This window comes from Bubalus kerabau, chromosome 8, assembly GCF_029407905.1.
Source record: "Bubalus kerabau isolate K-KA32 ecotype Philippines breed swamp buffalo chromosome 8, PCC_UOA_SB_1v2, whole genome shotgun sequence".
NCBI classification, from domain to species: domain Eukaryota; kingdom Metazoa; phylum Chordata; class Mammalia; order Artiodactyla; family Bovidae; genus Bubalus; species Bubalus kerabau.
Genome location: NC_073631.1, coordinates 9,353,624 through 9,366,023, shown reverse-complemented (window position 1 = coordinate 9,366,023; position 12,400 = coordinate 9,353,624).

Below are 12,400 nucleotides of genomic sequence, written 5' to 3'. Positions count from 1 at the left end.
GGACTTAGGCCGTCTGCGTATCTCATGAAGAAATACCCACTCCCAGGTCTGAATCTCACAGTCCAGAATATACAGGGAGCCTTCTGGGAAAGCACAGATGCTCTGACTTGTGGGGGACATTGGGAGCAATGGGGAAACTCATCCACTCACTTCCCACCACTTTAGTGAATCTAATCCACCGAGAAAGTGTGCTCTCTGAAATTCCTAAAAGCAGGCATCAGTTGCTGTTCTAATGTATCCCATTCTGCTTCCTGTTTTCCCAGTTATCCATCTTCTCTGGATTCTCAGGCCTCTAGGCTCCAGCCTATAACTCCAAGGCTCATTTACTGGGCCTCAGGCTGCTGGGCCTCTCTTGTGCATGAGTCGAGCTCTCATCTCAAACCTTCCCTCAGACAAATGCATGTGGGCACTCATCCTCAGACCACACTTTTGCAGCCAAGACTAAGGGATGCTCCCATTGCTGGCCTTGGTGTCTTAGGACTCCTGAGGAGTCCCCACCAGCCATCTCTACTGGGAACAGTGGGAGATTTTAGACCAGGGACTTCGAACAGATGAGCACAAAGCTCTCCTGAGTGCATATCCTGCCCCATCAGCATGCGAGTTTATAGACTGTCATTCAGCAATGAGAGCGCTAGTATCCAAGGAATGCAATGCTTCCAGCTCTAAGTAGAGGGGAAGTCTGGTCCTCTTCATCTATGAGAGGAGCCTCCTTGCTCTTGATGGGATGATACCTGCTGTGCCTTCATCACTGTGAAAGCTCCCTGTGTTTTCTGCAAGTTGTAGGTCCTTGAGAAAATTACTTAACCCTACTAGACTTCTGTCTGTCATCTGAAATATGGGTAAAATAATAATATCCACATCCATACGGTTGTCCTGAAGCTTTGCAAATGTAGATGCCTGCTCTTAATACAATGTCTGACTCAAAATATTTACTACACATTCTCTACTAAGATTATCTAAATCCTTTTTATTCACATAAGTATCTTTTGCCAAAACAATCTTTTTGTGTAATTAATTAGACCATTTTCAAATGTGAAAATTTCTGACCATGTTCCCAGACTTTGGGAAGCAGAACATGTATTTTAGTTCTTTAGTTCTTTACTTATGTTGTAGGAACTGTATGCCCTTGAGAATTATTTTTAATAATTTGATATAATACTTAGAAGTCTAATCAGAACTTCATTTGCATTTTAAACAATTAGTATGCCAACTATTAAAGCTACAAAACACTAGATCTTCATTACTATTTTGTTTTCAACTTACAAAATATTCTATTTATACTCTTGTACATTTTAGCAATCACTTCAAATGAGCATTTGAATAATATTTGGTCCCATTTACAAAGTTTGTTAAATAGTCACCTTTAAAATCTACTTATCTGTGATGATATATTTAATTTTCAACTCAAATATTTTAATTTCATAGTCAAGAAACAATTTATTCTCAGAGCTTAAATAAGCTTTCTAAATTTAACACATGTATAGCTTTATAGTTTGTATCTATTTAAATCTACTTTATGCTTAAAATTTTCTTAGATAAGCCAATAACATGCATATTTTAATAATTGTTTAATTAAAAATTCATAGATAAAAGTTAGTAAATATGCATTTAAAAATTGTAGATACAAGGGTGTCCAAATTCTTTTGAACATCACCACATCAAAGGTATATAAAATGCCAACTATGAATGAATTTTTCTAATTAAAAAAAATTTAACTGGTTTCGATTTTTTAACTCCTTCTGCTCCTAATTTATGCTTCTATAGAGGAGAGAGTAATATTAAAGAAAACAGCCCAAATCCAGTTAACTGAGTTGCTAAACACCGAAGGATCCTGCCTAGATGATCTCATATAGCTCAGATGGACACACTGAATCCATGTAACATTGCTATGTCAAGTGACTTAGGAGGGGCGCAGAGCCCCGGGTTCAAATCAGCTGCCTGCAGAGAGTACACTCAGGTGATCACCAGTTGAATCTTACATTGATTAGGCTCCCAAGGGGTAAAGATGTCTTTCATCCTTGGCCTAAGGACTTTTTGGGTGTAATGGAACCTAGTGTCCTTCAGGGCTGTGTGATATGTCACTGAATTTTGTGTAGCTCATGGCTCTGTCCACTTGCAGTCACCATGCATGAATTAATTCTACTGATAACACGTCTACTGTGATGAGGTAACAAACAGATGATGTTATGGACACAGGGAGCTGTTTTTGCACAGTCACTACCAATTACCAACAGATATACAAAGGCCAAGCTCTAGATTACACAAATGATTCATTTTTTCTAATAAGTAAAACAACATCTATACTTGTTCAATATATACCAAAGAAAGGAAGCAAGAACAGATATAATCTATTTTTTAAGAAGACCTTTGTTATAGGAACAAGACAAAGTAAACCAGTACTTTAACGTTGATTACACAAATGTCTCTCTTCCCTTCCACTTAGTTTGCCTTTTTACATCTGCCCTGACTAAGGTGGAAGAAAAAAGCAAGAAAAAAGATTTATACCCACGGATTAAAAAATTTGCAAAGAAAACTAATTCCAGTTCCTGAGACTGAAATCAACTTCCCTCTTTTCCCAATTTGTCTGCCAATAATAAATGGAAATTCAATGCTTTATTCCAAAGATTTATTTTATTTTTATTTGCCTATGATTATAGATTAAGTTTTTAGTTCAGTCCAATCAAGTCCAATATTAATGTTTGAGAAGAAAATGGCTGTAATACAAAAGTTGCAGAGTACATCATGAGAAACACTGGACTGGAAGAAACATAAGCTGGAATCAAGATTGCTGGGAGAAATATCAATAACCTCAGATATGCAGATGACACCACCCTTATGACAGAAAGTGAAGAGGAACTAAAAAGCCTCTTGATGAAAGTGAAGGTGGAGAGTGAAAAAGTTGGCTTTAAGCTCAACATTCAGAAAACTAAGATCACAGCATCTGGTCCCATCACTTCATGGCAAATAGATGGGGAAACAGTGGAAACTGGCTGATTTTATTTCACTGGCCTCCAAAATCACTGCAGATGGTGACTGCAGCCATGAAATTAAAAGACACTTACTCCTTGGAAGGAAAGTTATGACCAAGCTAGATGGCATATTCAAAAGCAGAGACGTTACTTTGCCAACAAAGGTCCGTCTAGTCAAGGCTATGGTTTTTCCTGTGGTCATGTATGGATGTGAGAGTTGGACTGTGAAGAAGGCTGAGTGCCGAAGAATTGATGCTTTTGAACTGTGGTGTTGGAGAAGACTCTTGAGAGTCCCTTGGACTGCAAGGAGATCCAACCAGTCCATTCTAAAGGAGATCAGCCCTGGGATTTCTTTGGAAGGAATGATGCTAAAGCTGAAACTCCAGTACCTTGGCCACCTCATGCGAAGAGTTGACTCATTGGAAAAGACTCTGATGCTGGGAGGGATTGGGGGCAGGAGGAGAAGGGGACGACAGAGGATGAGATGGCTGGATGGCATCACTGACTCAATGGATGTGAGTCTGAGTGAACTCCGGGGGTTGGTGATGGACAGGGAGGCCTGGCATGCTGCGATTCATGGGGTCGCAAAGAGTCGGACATGACTGAGCAACTGAACTGAACTGATGTATTCTACATGTAAATAAAGGGAAAGTTACTCGGGCTCCCCTGATAGCTCAGTTGGTAAAGAATCCACCTGCAATGCAGGAGACCCTGGTTCGATTCCTGAGTTGGGAAGATTCTCTGGAGAAGGGATAAGCTATACACTCCAGTATTCTTGGTCTTCCCTTGTGGCTCAGCTGGTAAAGAATCCACCTGCAATGCAGGAGATCTGGGTTTGATCCCTCGGTTAGGCAGATCCCCTGGAGAAGAGAAAGGCTACCCACTCCAGTACTCTGGCCTGGAGAATGCCATGGACTGTGTAGTCTGTGGGGTTGCAAAGAATTGGACACTACTGAGCAACTTTCATTTTCACTTACATACAATATTCATGGGTACTCAAAATTTCTAAGATGCCAGTTCCTACCTCTAATTTGTTACAAGGGTCAAATGTCAGTTCAGTTCAGTTCAGTCACTCAGTTGTGTCCGACTCTTTGCGACCCCGTGGACTGCAGTACACCAGGCCTCCCTGTCCATCACCAACTCCCAGAGTTTGCACAAACACATGTCCATCAAGTTGGTGATGCCATCCAACCATTTTATCCTCTGTCGTCCCCTTGTCCTCCTACCTTCAATCTTTCCCAGTGTCAAGGTCTTTTCCATTGAGTCAGTTCTTTGCCAAAGAACTTGAGGCCAAAGAATCAGGTGGCCAAAGTATTGGAGTTTCAGCTTCAGCATCAGTCCTTCCAATGAATATTCAGGATTGATTTCCTTTAGTATGAACTGGTTGGATCTCTTTACAGTCCAAGAGACTCTCAAAAGTCTTCTCCAACACCACAGTTCAAAAGCATCAATTCTTTGATGCTCAGCTTTCTTTATAGTCCAACTCTCACATCCATACATGACTACTGGAAAAACCATAGCTTTGACTAGACAGACATTTGTTAGCAAAGTAATGTTTCTGCTTTTTAATATGCTGTCTAGGTTGGTCATAGCTTTTCTTCCAAGGAGCAAGCGTCTTTTAATTTCATGGCTGCAATCACCATCTGCAGTGATTTTGGAGCTCCAAAAAATAAAATCTGTCACTGTTTGCATTGTTTCCCCATTTATTTACCATGAAGAGATGGGACTGGAGGCCATGATCTTAGTTTTCTGAATGTTGAGCTTTAAGGTCCAATGTAATTCCAATCAAAATTCAAGCAGGACTTTCATGGATAGTAATATGTTGATTTTAGAGTGTGTATGGAATGGCAAATGGACTAGAAGAGCCACAACAATCTTGGAAAAGAGAAAACTTGAACTTACCTTCCCTGACTGCTAAACTCATAACGAAAGTAAAGGTTCAGGATGGGGAACACATGTATACCTGTGGCAGATTCATTTTGATATTTGGCAAAACTAATACAATTATGTAAAGTTTAAAAATAAAATAAAATTAAAAAAAAAAGAAAGTAAAGTATCTAAAACTAATGTAGTATAGGTGGAAGTATAGGAATAGCCATATAGCTTGATGGAACGGAACAGAGAGCTCAGAAATAAACCTATACCAAAGATTTCTTCCAAAGTGCAAAAAGCAGTTCAAAGGACAGAAAATAGACTCTTTCCACTAAATTGATAGTTGGATAATTGGGCTTCCGTATGTACAAAAGAAAAAAGCAAAAAATTCAGGTTATACCTTAAACCTATGCAAGAATTAAGATATTGGTAAAGACTTAAAAATAAATACAATGTGTGTGTGTATTTGTGTATTAAATTAGTATATTTACATATGTTTCTTACTTCCATCTGATAAAAAGGGCTATGACACCACAGTGACTATGAGCATATCTCATGTGCTGACACGGGTTTTAAATGACATTCTTCAAAGAGAGTTAGGGCTTCAGGTAGAAAGGATTCCAGAATTGAGACAGGGAGAAACAAGATGAGCTTGAAGTATCTTACATGCTTGAAGCATGTAAAGAAAGAAAGCATGTAAAGAAAGAAAGTGCAACAACAATAAAGAGACAGGCTGAAAAGCCAATCTGAAAGAAATTCCATTGGCTCGAATTGGAATGACTTGAGCAAAAAATTAAATAAACATTGCATTATAAACAAAGTAATAATATAAATGTCTAGGATTCCACACTGACATAAATATAACAGTTTTACTTATAAATAAGACAGCACAACCAAGTGATAAAGATTAACCTGAACAGAAGTATAAACTAAGAACATGTACCCCAGAACCATGGACTGGGAACAGTGCTATAGTATCCTTCCTGGTAATGCATAACCCTCCATCTAATAATGAGAACACATCAGACAGATTCAAATTGAGAACATCCACCCAAATAAGAAAAAGGTCCTGTTCAAACATGTCCGGGTAGTGAAGTAAAAGAAAGACTGAGGTGCCAACAGATTGGAAGAGAATAAGGAGATTGACAAGTCAATGCAAAAGATGTCCTGGATGGGATGATGGAGAAGGAAAAAGGGTATTAGTAGGGAAATGGTGAAATTCCAGTAGATTCTGTATCTTAATATTAACCAAAATCAGTTTCTAGTTTGATAAGTGTTCTATAATCATGTTAGCAAAGAAGAAGTATGGGAATGATCTACAAGAATTCTCTGTACCAGAATTCAATACTCTGTAAATCTAAAATCATATAAGAATTTAAACAATAAGTTAAATATTGTAAGGCAAAGACAAGCGGCATGATGCCACTGTTCTAGAGCAGGTTTCTCAGCATCAGCACTGCTGGTATTTCAGGCCAGGCATTCTTCGTCTTTGGGCCATCTTCTGCATTGTAGCATGTTTAGCTGCATCCCTGGTCATTCCCCACTAGACATTACTAGCAGCTCTCCTGCCTCTGGTTATGACATCACAAATATCTCCAGACTTTGCAAAATCCCCCCTATGACAAAAAACTGTCCCCAGTGGAGAGCTGCAGTTCCAGACAGTATTGAGTTGTAATAACAGATGAGATCAACATCAGAGGAGAGAGGCTAAAGAATAAGAAAATTAATTAATCCTGTTCTATCATTTGATATATAGATCATCTACTTGTTAATGAATGCTTTGTTCCAGCATTTGAGTGGCAGCTGTATATATCAGCATAGTTGGGATGATTCCTAAAAGCCCTCAATTTAGGACATCCAGATGAAATGGTAGCAGATGGTCAAGATGCATTGGTATTGGCCTTTTAAGTTAAGAAATATGAGTTCAAGGGTCAGTGCCTTGGAGATCTACTACTCTGTCAGTTGCTTAAAGTGTGGGATAAGACCATTCCACTTAGCTCAAGATCAGGATTTCTCTTTTGTCCTTTTAAAAAACCAAAGCTCAGACTTCAGTTTATAAGGAAATCATGTGATGGAGTGTTCTGGAAATTCAGAATGAACCTACTGGTATTAAACCTGGGATATTGCACGACTCTCAAGCTTGCTATCAGATGGAACTTAGGATTTGAGGGCTTTTGAAATTTTGAAAGATTTTGAGCTTTAATAATTTTGGTTTTATAATTCCCCTAGTTTCTCTCTTTCTCTCTCTTTTCCACCTAAGCTTGTGGACAAAAGGAGAAATCTGAGCGTGAAAGTCAGCTTCCCAGGGCAGCTGGATACAGTATCAGCAAAATATATGCTCTTGGAATGCAGCAATTGGAAAAAGAAGAGTGAGTTTTAATTTTTTTTAAGTTTATACCTATGATAGTCATTGTTTTCTAGCGACAGAAGCAACTCACTTAAAGACTAAACAAGAATCAGAATGGAATCATAGCCCATTTGGAAGTGATCTAAATGGCCCCAGGGCATTAATTTCAGCCTGTGTCCAGTGGGTACAGTTGACAGGACTGTACCATTGGCAGATGGCCCTGTACTGAAAACCACCTCCATCCATACCTTTTTAAATTAGCTGATCAATATTGGATCAATGTCAAGTTCACATTTTTTCTGCTACTGCATGTAAGACCATAAAGCATATTTGCTAACCTCTCCCTTTATTATGGTTATCTCCTTAATTAATAGCAAAGCCTCTCAAGATGTTGTAACTTATGATTCATTTTGGGGCTTCTCAGGTGGTGCTAGTGGTAAAGAACCCACCTGCCAATGCAGATAGACTAAGAGACGCAGGTTTGATCCCTGGGTCAGGAAGATCCCCTGGAGGAGGGCATGGCAACTCAGTCCAATATTCTTGCCTGGAGAATCCCATGGACAGAGGAACCTGGTGGGATACATTCATGGGGTCACAAAGAGTTGGACAAGACTGAAGTGACAGCAGGCACACATGACTTATTTGATATGGGTGCCAACAGTGATCAGGAAATGTTTGTTTCTAAAGAAATTCAAATTCATGGAATAATACACTAACATATACCTCCCATTAGTATAAAATTTGCTCTTTTATCCTTTGTCAGATAAGAGATCTGGGCAAAGTCAATTAATTTAACTGTCTAAACTGATCTACTTTTGTGAAATACTTTTATTTCAAGGACAAATTTAGATCTGCCTGTGGTAGTATAACCTCTTTTGCATGCTTTAGTTTTTCTTTATAAGTGTAAACTTTCCATATGTAGAAATCAGGATTATCCAAAGGAATCTGCATCTGTGGGACATGAATAGTCCCCTGATAGAGGTTAAGGAATCATGCAATTTTCTTTTTTCAGGTAAAAAAAGAGATGATGACTACTTTTAAAGAAAAATAAGCAATGTGAGTGGAGATTAGATGATAGCTAAAAAAAAAAAAAAAAAAAAGGCTACAGGTATTTACTATGTAAAAACAGAAAAATAATGCTGAAAGTTTTCTGTCCATAGATGTCTCTTTCACAGGTCCCATCTGTAAAGAAAACTCTCAAGGTTAGTGAAAAATCCCAGACTGAAATCAGAGATTTACACACATTCTTCTCTTGGTGCTACAGTTTTGAAACTAGGTGGGCATGTCTTGCTACTGCGTCTTGGAGAAGACTGAAGTAAGAAAAATCCCCTGACAATATCTGTGTCTACAACTTTCAAGAACAGAAGAGGGGAGCTTGTGGATCTGGAATCCTGGAAACAAAGGTTTTGTAGATAGTTACTGTTCCTGCTTATGTGCTGGTCATCAGTAACCTTCCAAAGTGGCCCTCATCACCTCTGCTCACCCGGCTGCACACCTGTGTGGTAGCCTGTCCTTCATTGTGGATACTACTACTACTACTACTAAGTCACTTCAGTCGTGTCTGACTCTGTGCAACCCCAGAGACAGCAGCCCACCAGGCTCCCTTGTCCCTGGGATTCTCCAGACAAGAACACTGGAGTGGGTTGTCATTTCCTTCTCCAATGCATGAAAGTGAAAAGTGAAAGGGAAGTTGATCGGTCATGTCCAACTCCTAGAGACCCCATGGACTGCAGCCTACTAGGCTCCTCTCTCCATGGGATTTGCCAGACAAGAGTACTGGAGTGGGTTGCCATTGCCTTCTCCATCAGTGTGGATGGGCCTGAAGAGGATCCAGAGGTCAGTGACCTCCCCTAGTCAGGCTACTGTAATGGAAGGCAACACACCTGGTGGCTTATTGCCAACAGAAAGCTGTTCCTCACAGTTCTGGAGTCTGTAAGTCAATGATCCTGTATTAGCATGATCAAGTGAGGGCCCTTTTCCAGGTTGCAGATGGCTGACTCCTTGTTATGCCCTCACACAGAAGAAGGGGTGAAGAAGCTCTGAGATGTCTTTTTTATTGGGGCACTAACCCCAATTGTGAGGGGTCCACCATTATGGCCTAAGCATCACCCAATCATCTTGCCTCCTGATACCTTGTGGGTTAGGCTTCAACTTATGAATTTTTGGAGGGACACATGCAGACCATGGCAAATATAGAAGAAATGAGAGGATTGTGGTTGCTAAGTAGATTCCTTGGTACAAGAACCTGAAAGTAACTAACAAGGACCAAAAGGGAACCTCAGTCCCTAGCCAGCAGGGAGGCATTTGGTATATGGTTAATCTACTGCCATCTTAAGAAATAAGATGAATTAAAATTATATTTAGAAATTAGTGTTTTGTACTTATTTCTTGCTTAGAAAATGTCTATTTGTTCAGAGATTATTTAATTAACTTAATAATTCATCTAAGTTCTGAAAGTTATCTGTGCTGTGTGCTTAGTTGCTCAGTCATGTCCGACTCTTTGCAACCCCACGGACTGTAGCCCTCCAGGCTCCCCTGTCCTTGGTTTTTCTCCAGGCAAGAATACTGGAGTGAGTAGCCTATCCCTTATCCAGGGGATCTTCCTGACCCAGGAATTGAACTGGGGTCTCCTGCATTACAGGTGGATTCTTTACCAGCTGAGCTACCAGGGAAGCCCAAAAGTTAACTAAGTATCTGGAAATTAAAGTTTAGTTAATATACTAAATTGTTATGGATTTTAAAATATATTTCTTGAGTAATCTTCTGTATTTTATTTTATTTATTTATTTGACATCCACTCTGTGACACATAGGATCTCAGTTCAATCTCAGGGATTGAACCTGTTGCCCCTGTATTATAAGCTCAGAGTCTTAACCACTGGACCATTTGGGAAGTACCTTGTTATGATCTTTTTGCATTGTGAGAATACTATAAAATTAAACTCTGTAAAAATGCATCTATTATCATTGCATTTAGCAGAATTCAATTTTGTGCATATAATATTAGATTCTAAAGAAATTATGGAAAACATGTTTAACTCATAAAACTTACATAGGAATTTTAGTAAGTTTGAATCAGGAAAATGCCTAATGGTGGTCTTATATAAACCAAAATATTATATACACATTATTTTACATGGCAAACTAATTTTTAAAGACTTTAATTGCATCCCAAACTTATCTTTTATCTTAGAAATGAGGCTATTTTTAAAGCTCATGACTTTAGCAACAAAGGCTATTTTGTAAAAGGACTTTTAAGGGTTCACAAAAAGAAATATAGCTTAATAACTTTTTCTTTCTTTTAGATATTTTTAACTACTGGCCAAAATGATATACATGAAAGAGTGAATGATTTATTTTTGATCAACCTTTCCCAGGTGGAAAATTTTCTCAAGAGAAGAAAAAAAAAAAAAGGAAGAGTAATAGAAAATAATATGAAAAGGTGACAAGTGTACAATCATCATTGCTAAAGGGCTAATTGTGTTCCTGGGAAGAATGTTTAGATGTAGGAAAAAGAAATGGTGATATAAACACACAAGAAAAGTGGGTAATATGCAACTGGTTTCAACATAACCTGGGCTTTTGGCAATTTGATCATTCTACACCACTAAAAAGCTCTATTATTTCCCCCAAGTACAGAAAGTGATGGCCCTTTTAGATAAACAAGATGATCATCTCGTGAGGCTCTTCTAGTTTTGCTCTAAGGTGCCTCTTAAAGGAACCTTCTTGTTCATGCCCGAAGCTGCCCTGCTATCTGAAGCGGCCTGGTGAGACTGTACCAGTGAGAGAGGTATCTGAGCCAGCATCACCTCAAAACTGAAGGAGGTAGGTGCTTAGCTCTGAGGTGTTCCAGGGGAACTGGCCCACTTGCAAACAGAGCTCCGGCAACTCTGCGTCGCTACAGCTTGGGAGAAGGCCAATCATCCAAGGCAAAGGACCTGACAGACCCCAAGTGCAGACAGAGCCCAGGGCAGGGCTCAGGGACACATGAACAGACAGGGGCCAGCTAGATACAAACACAGCGGACTGGGGCGCCTCTCCCCTACTCTGGTTTCCTCTAACGGACACTGACCAGGCTGGACACAGAGTACAGAAGAGCCAGGAAACAGACTAGTCTGTGACTGAACGTTTTAATAAGTCCTGTTCACAAACATACTGGAATGAACCAAAAGTTAAAGCTGTGATGGATAAATAAACAACAGTTGGTCACATTAGCTAGAAAGCAGAAGTTTGGCCATTTTTTGTGTAACAGCAGGGTTTATGTTTGTGTGCAGGTGATCTGAAAGTTGGGAGGTCTTGATTTGGTCCTAGTCTCAGAGTGGCCTGTGAAGGCTGCTTCCAGCCTGAGACAGAGCCCATGTGGGAGCAATGTCAGCTCCTGGGTGCCCAGGAAGGCTTTCCTCTCTGCTAAATCTTTGGACTTGTGAGCTCAGCTTATTTGAAGTATTGAAGATGTCTGTAATAAAAGTATTAGTCACTTAGTCGTGTCTGACTCTTGTAACCCCATGGACTGTAGCCCTCCAGGCTCTTCTGTCCATGGAATTTTCCAGGCAAGAATACTGGAGTGGGTAGCCATTCATTTCTCCAGGGGATTTTCCCAATTGAAGGATGGAACCCAGGTCTCCTGCATTGCAGGCAGATTCTTTACTGTCTGAGCCATAAGGGAGAATAAAATGCAATCTCCAAAGTTTGATCTTGTTGATTAAACAATTTAGATCAGAGTTATCTTTGTTTCATTAAAGTCTGGTTTTGTTTTCCCATTCATTTGTGCTCCCTTGACAACTGCTTCATCTCTCCTGAAAGCTAGGAAGTCTGACAAGACTATAAAACATGCTCTTGAAAGCTAGTGTGGTGACATCTGTGGTGAGGGTAGTGGAAACAGATTCCTTTACCACTATCCCATGGCTCTGTGGTCCCTGGAAATTCTTTGAATAGCTTGAGGAATAGCAAGATGTCACACTGAAGGAAACTGCTCTGTTTGCTGGGGAAACTGAAAGCAAAGTCCAAGTTTTAGTGTTAGGAATTCAGGTTGTTCTACATCTCCTAGTCCTCTGTTGTTTTATGAAATTACCTAAGAATCAATTTTGTAAAGTGTAGGTGTGAACAATTTTTTTTCCCTGAGCCTATTAATCTTGGACAGCAGATTTCTAACTTGGAAATAGGAATAGTCATGTGTGTTGAATGTTGTCTTTGGGAGATTGAGAGGTGACCTC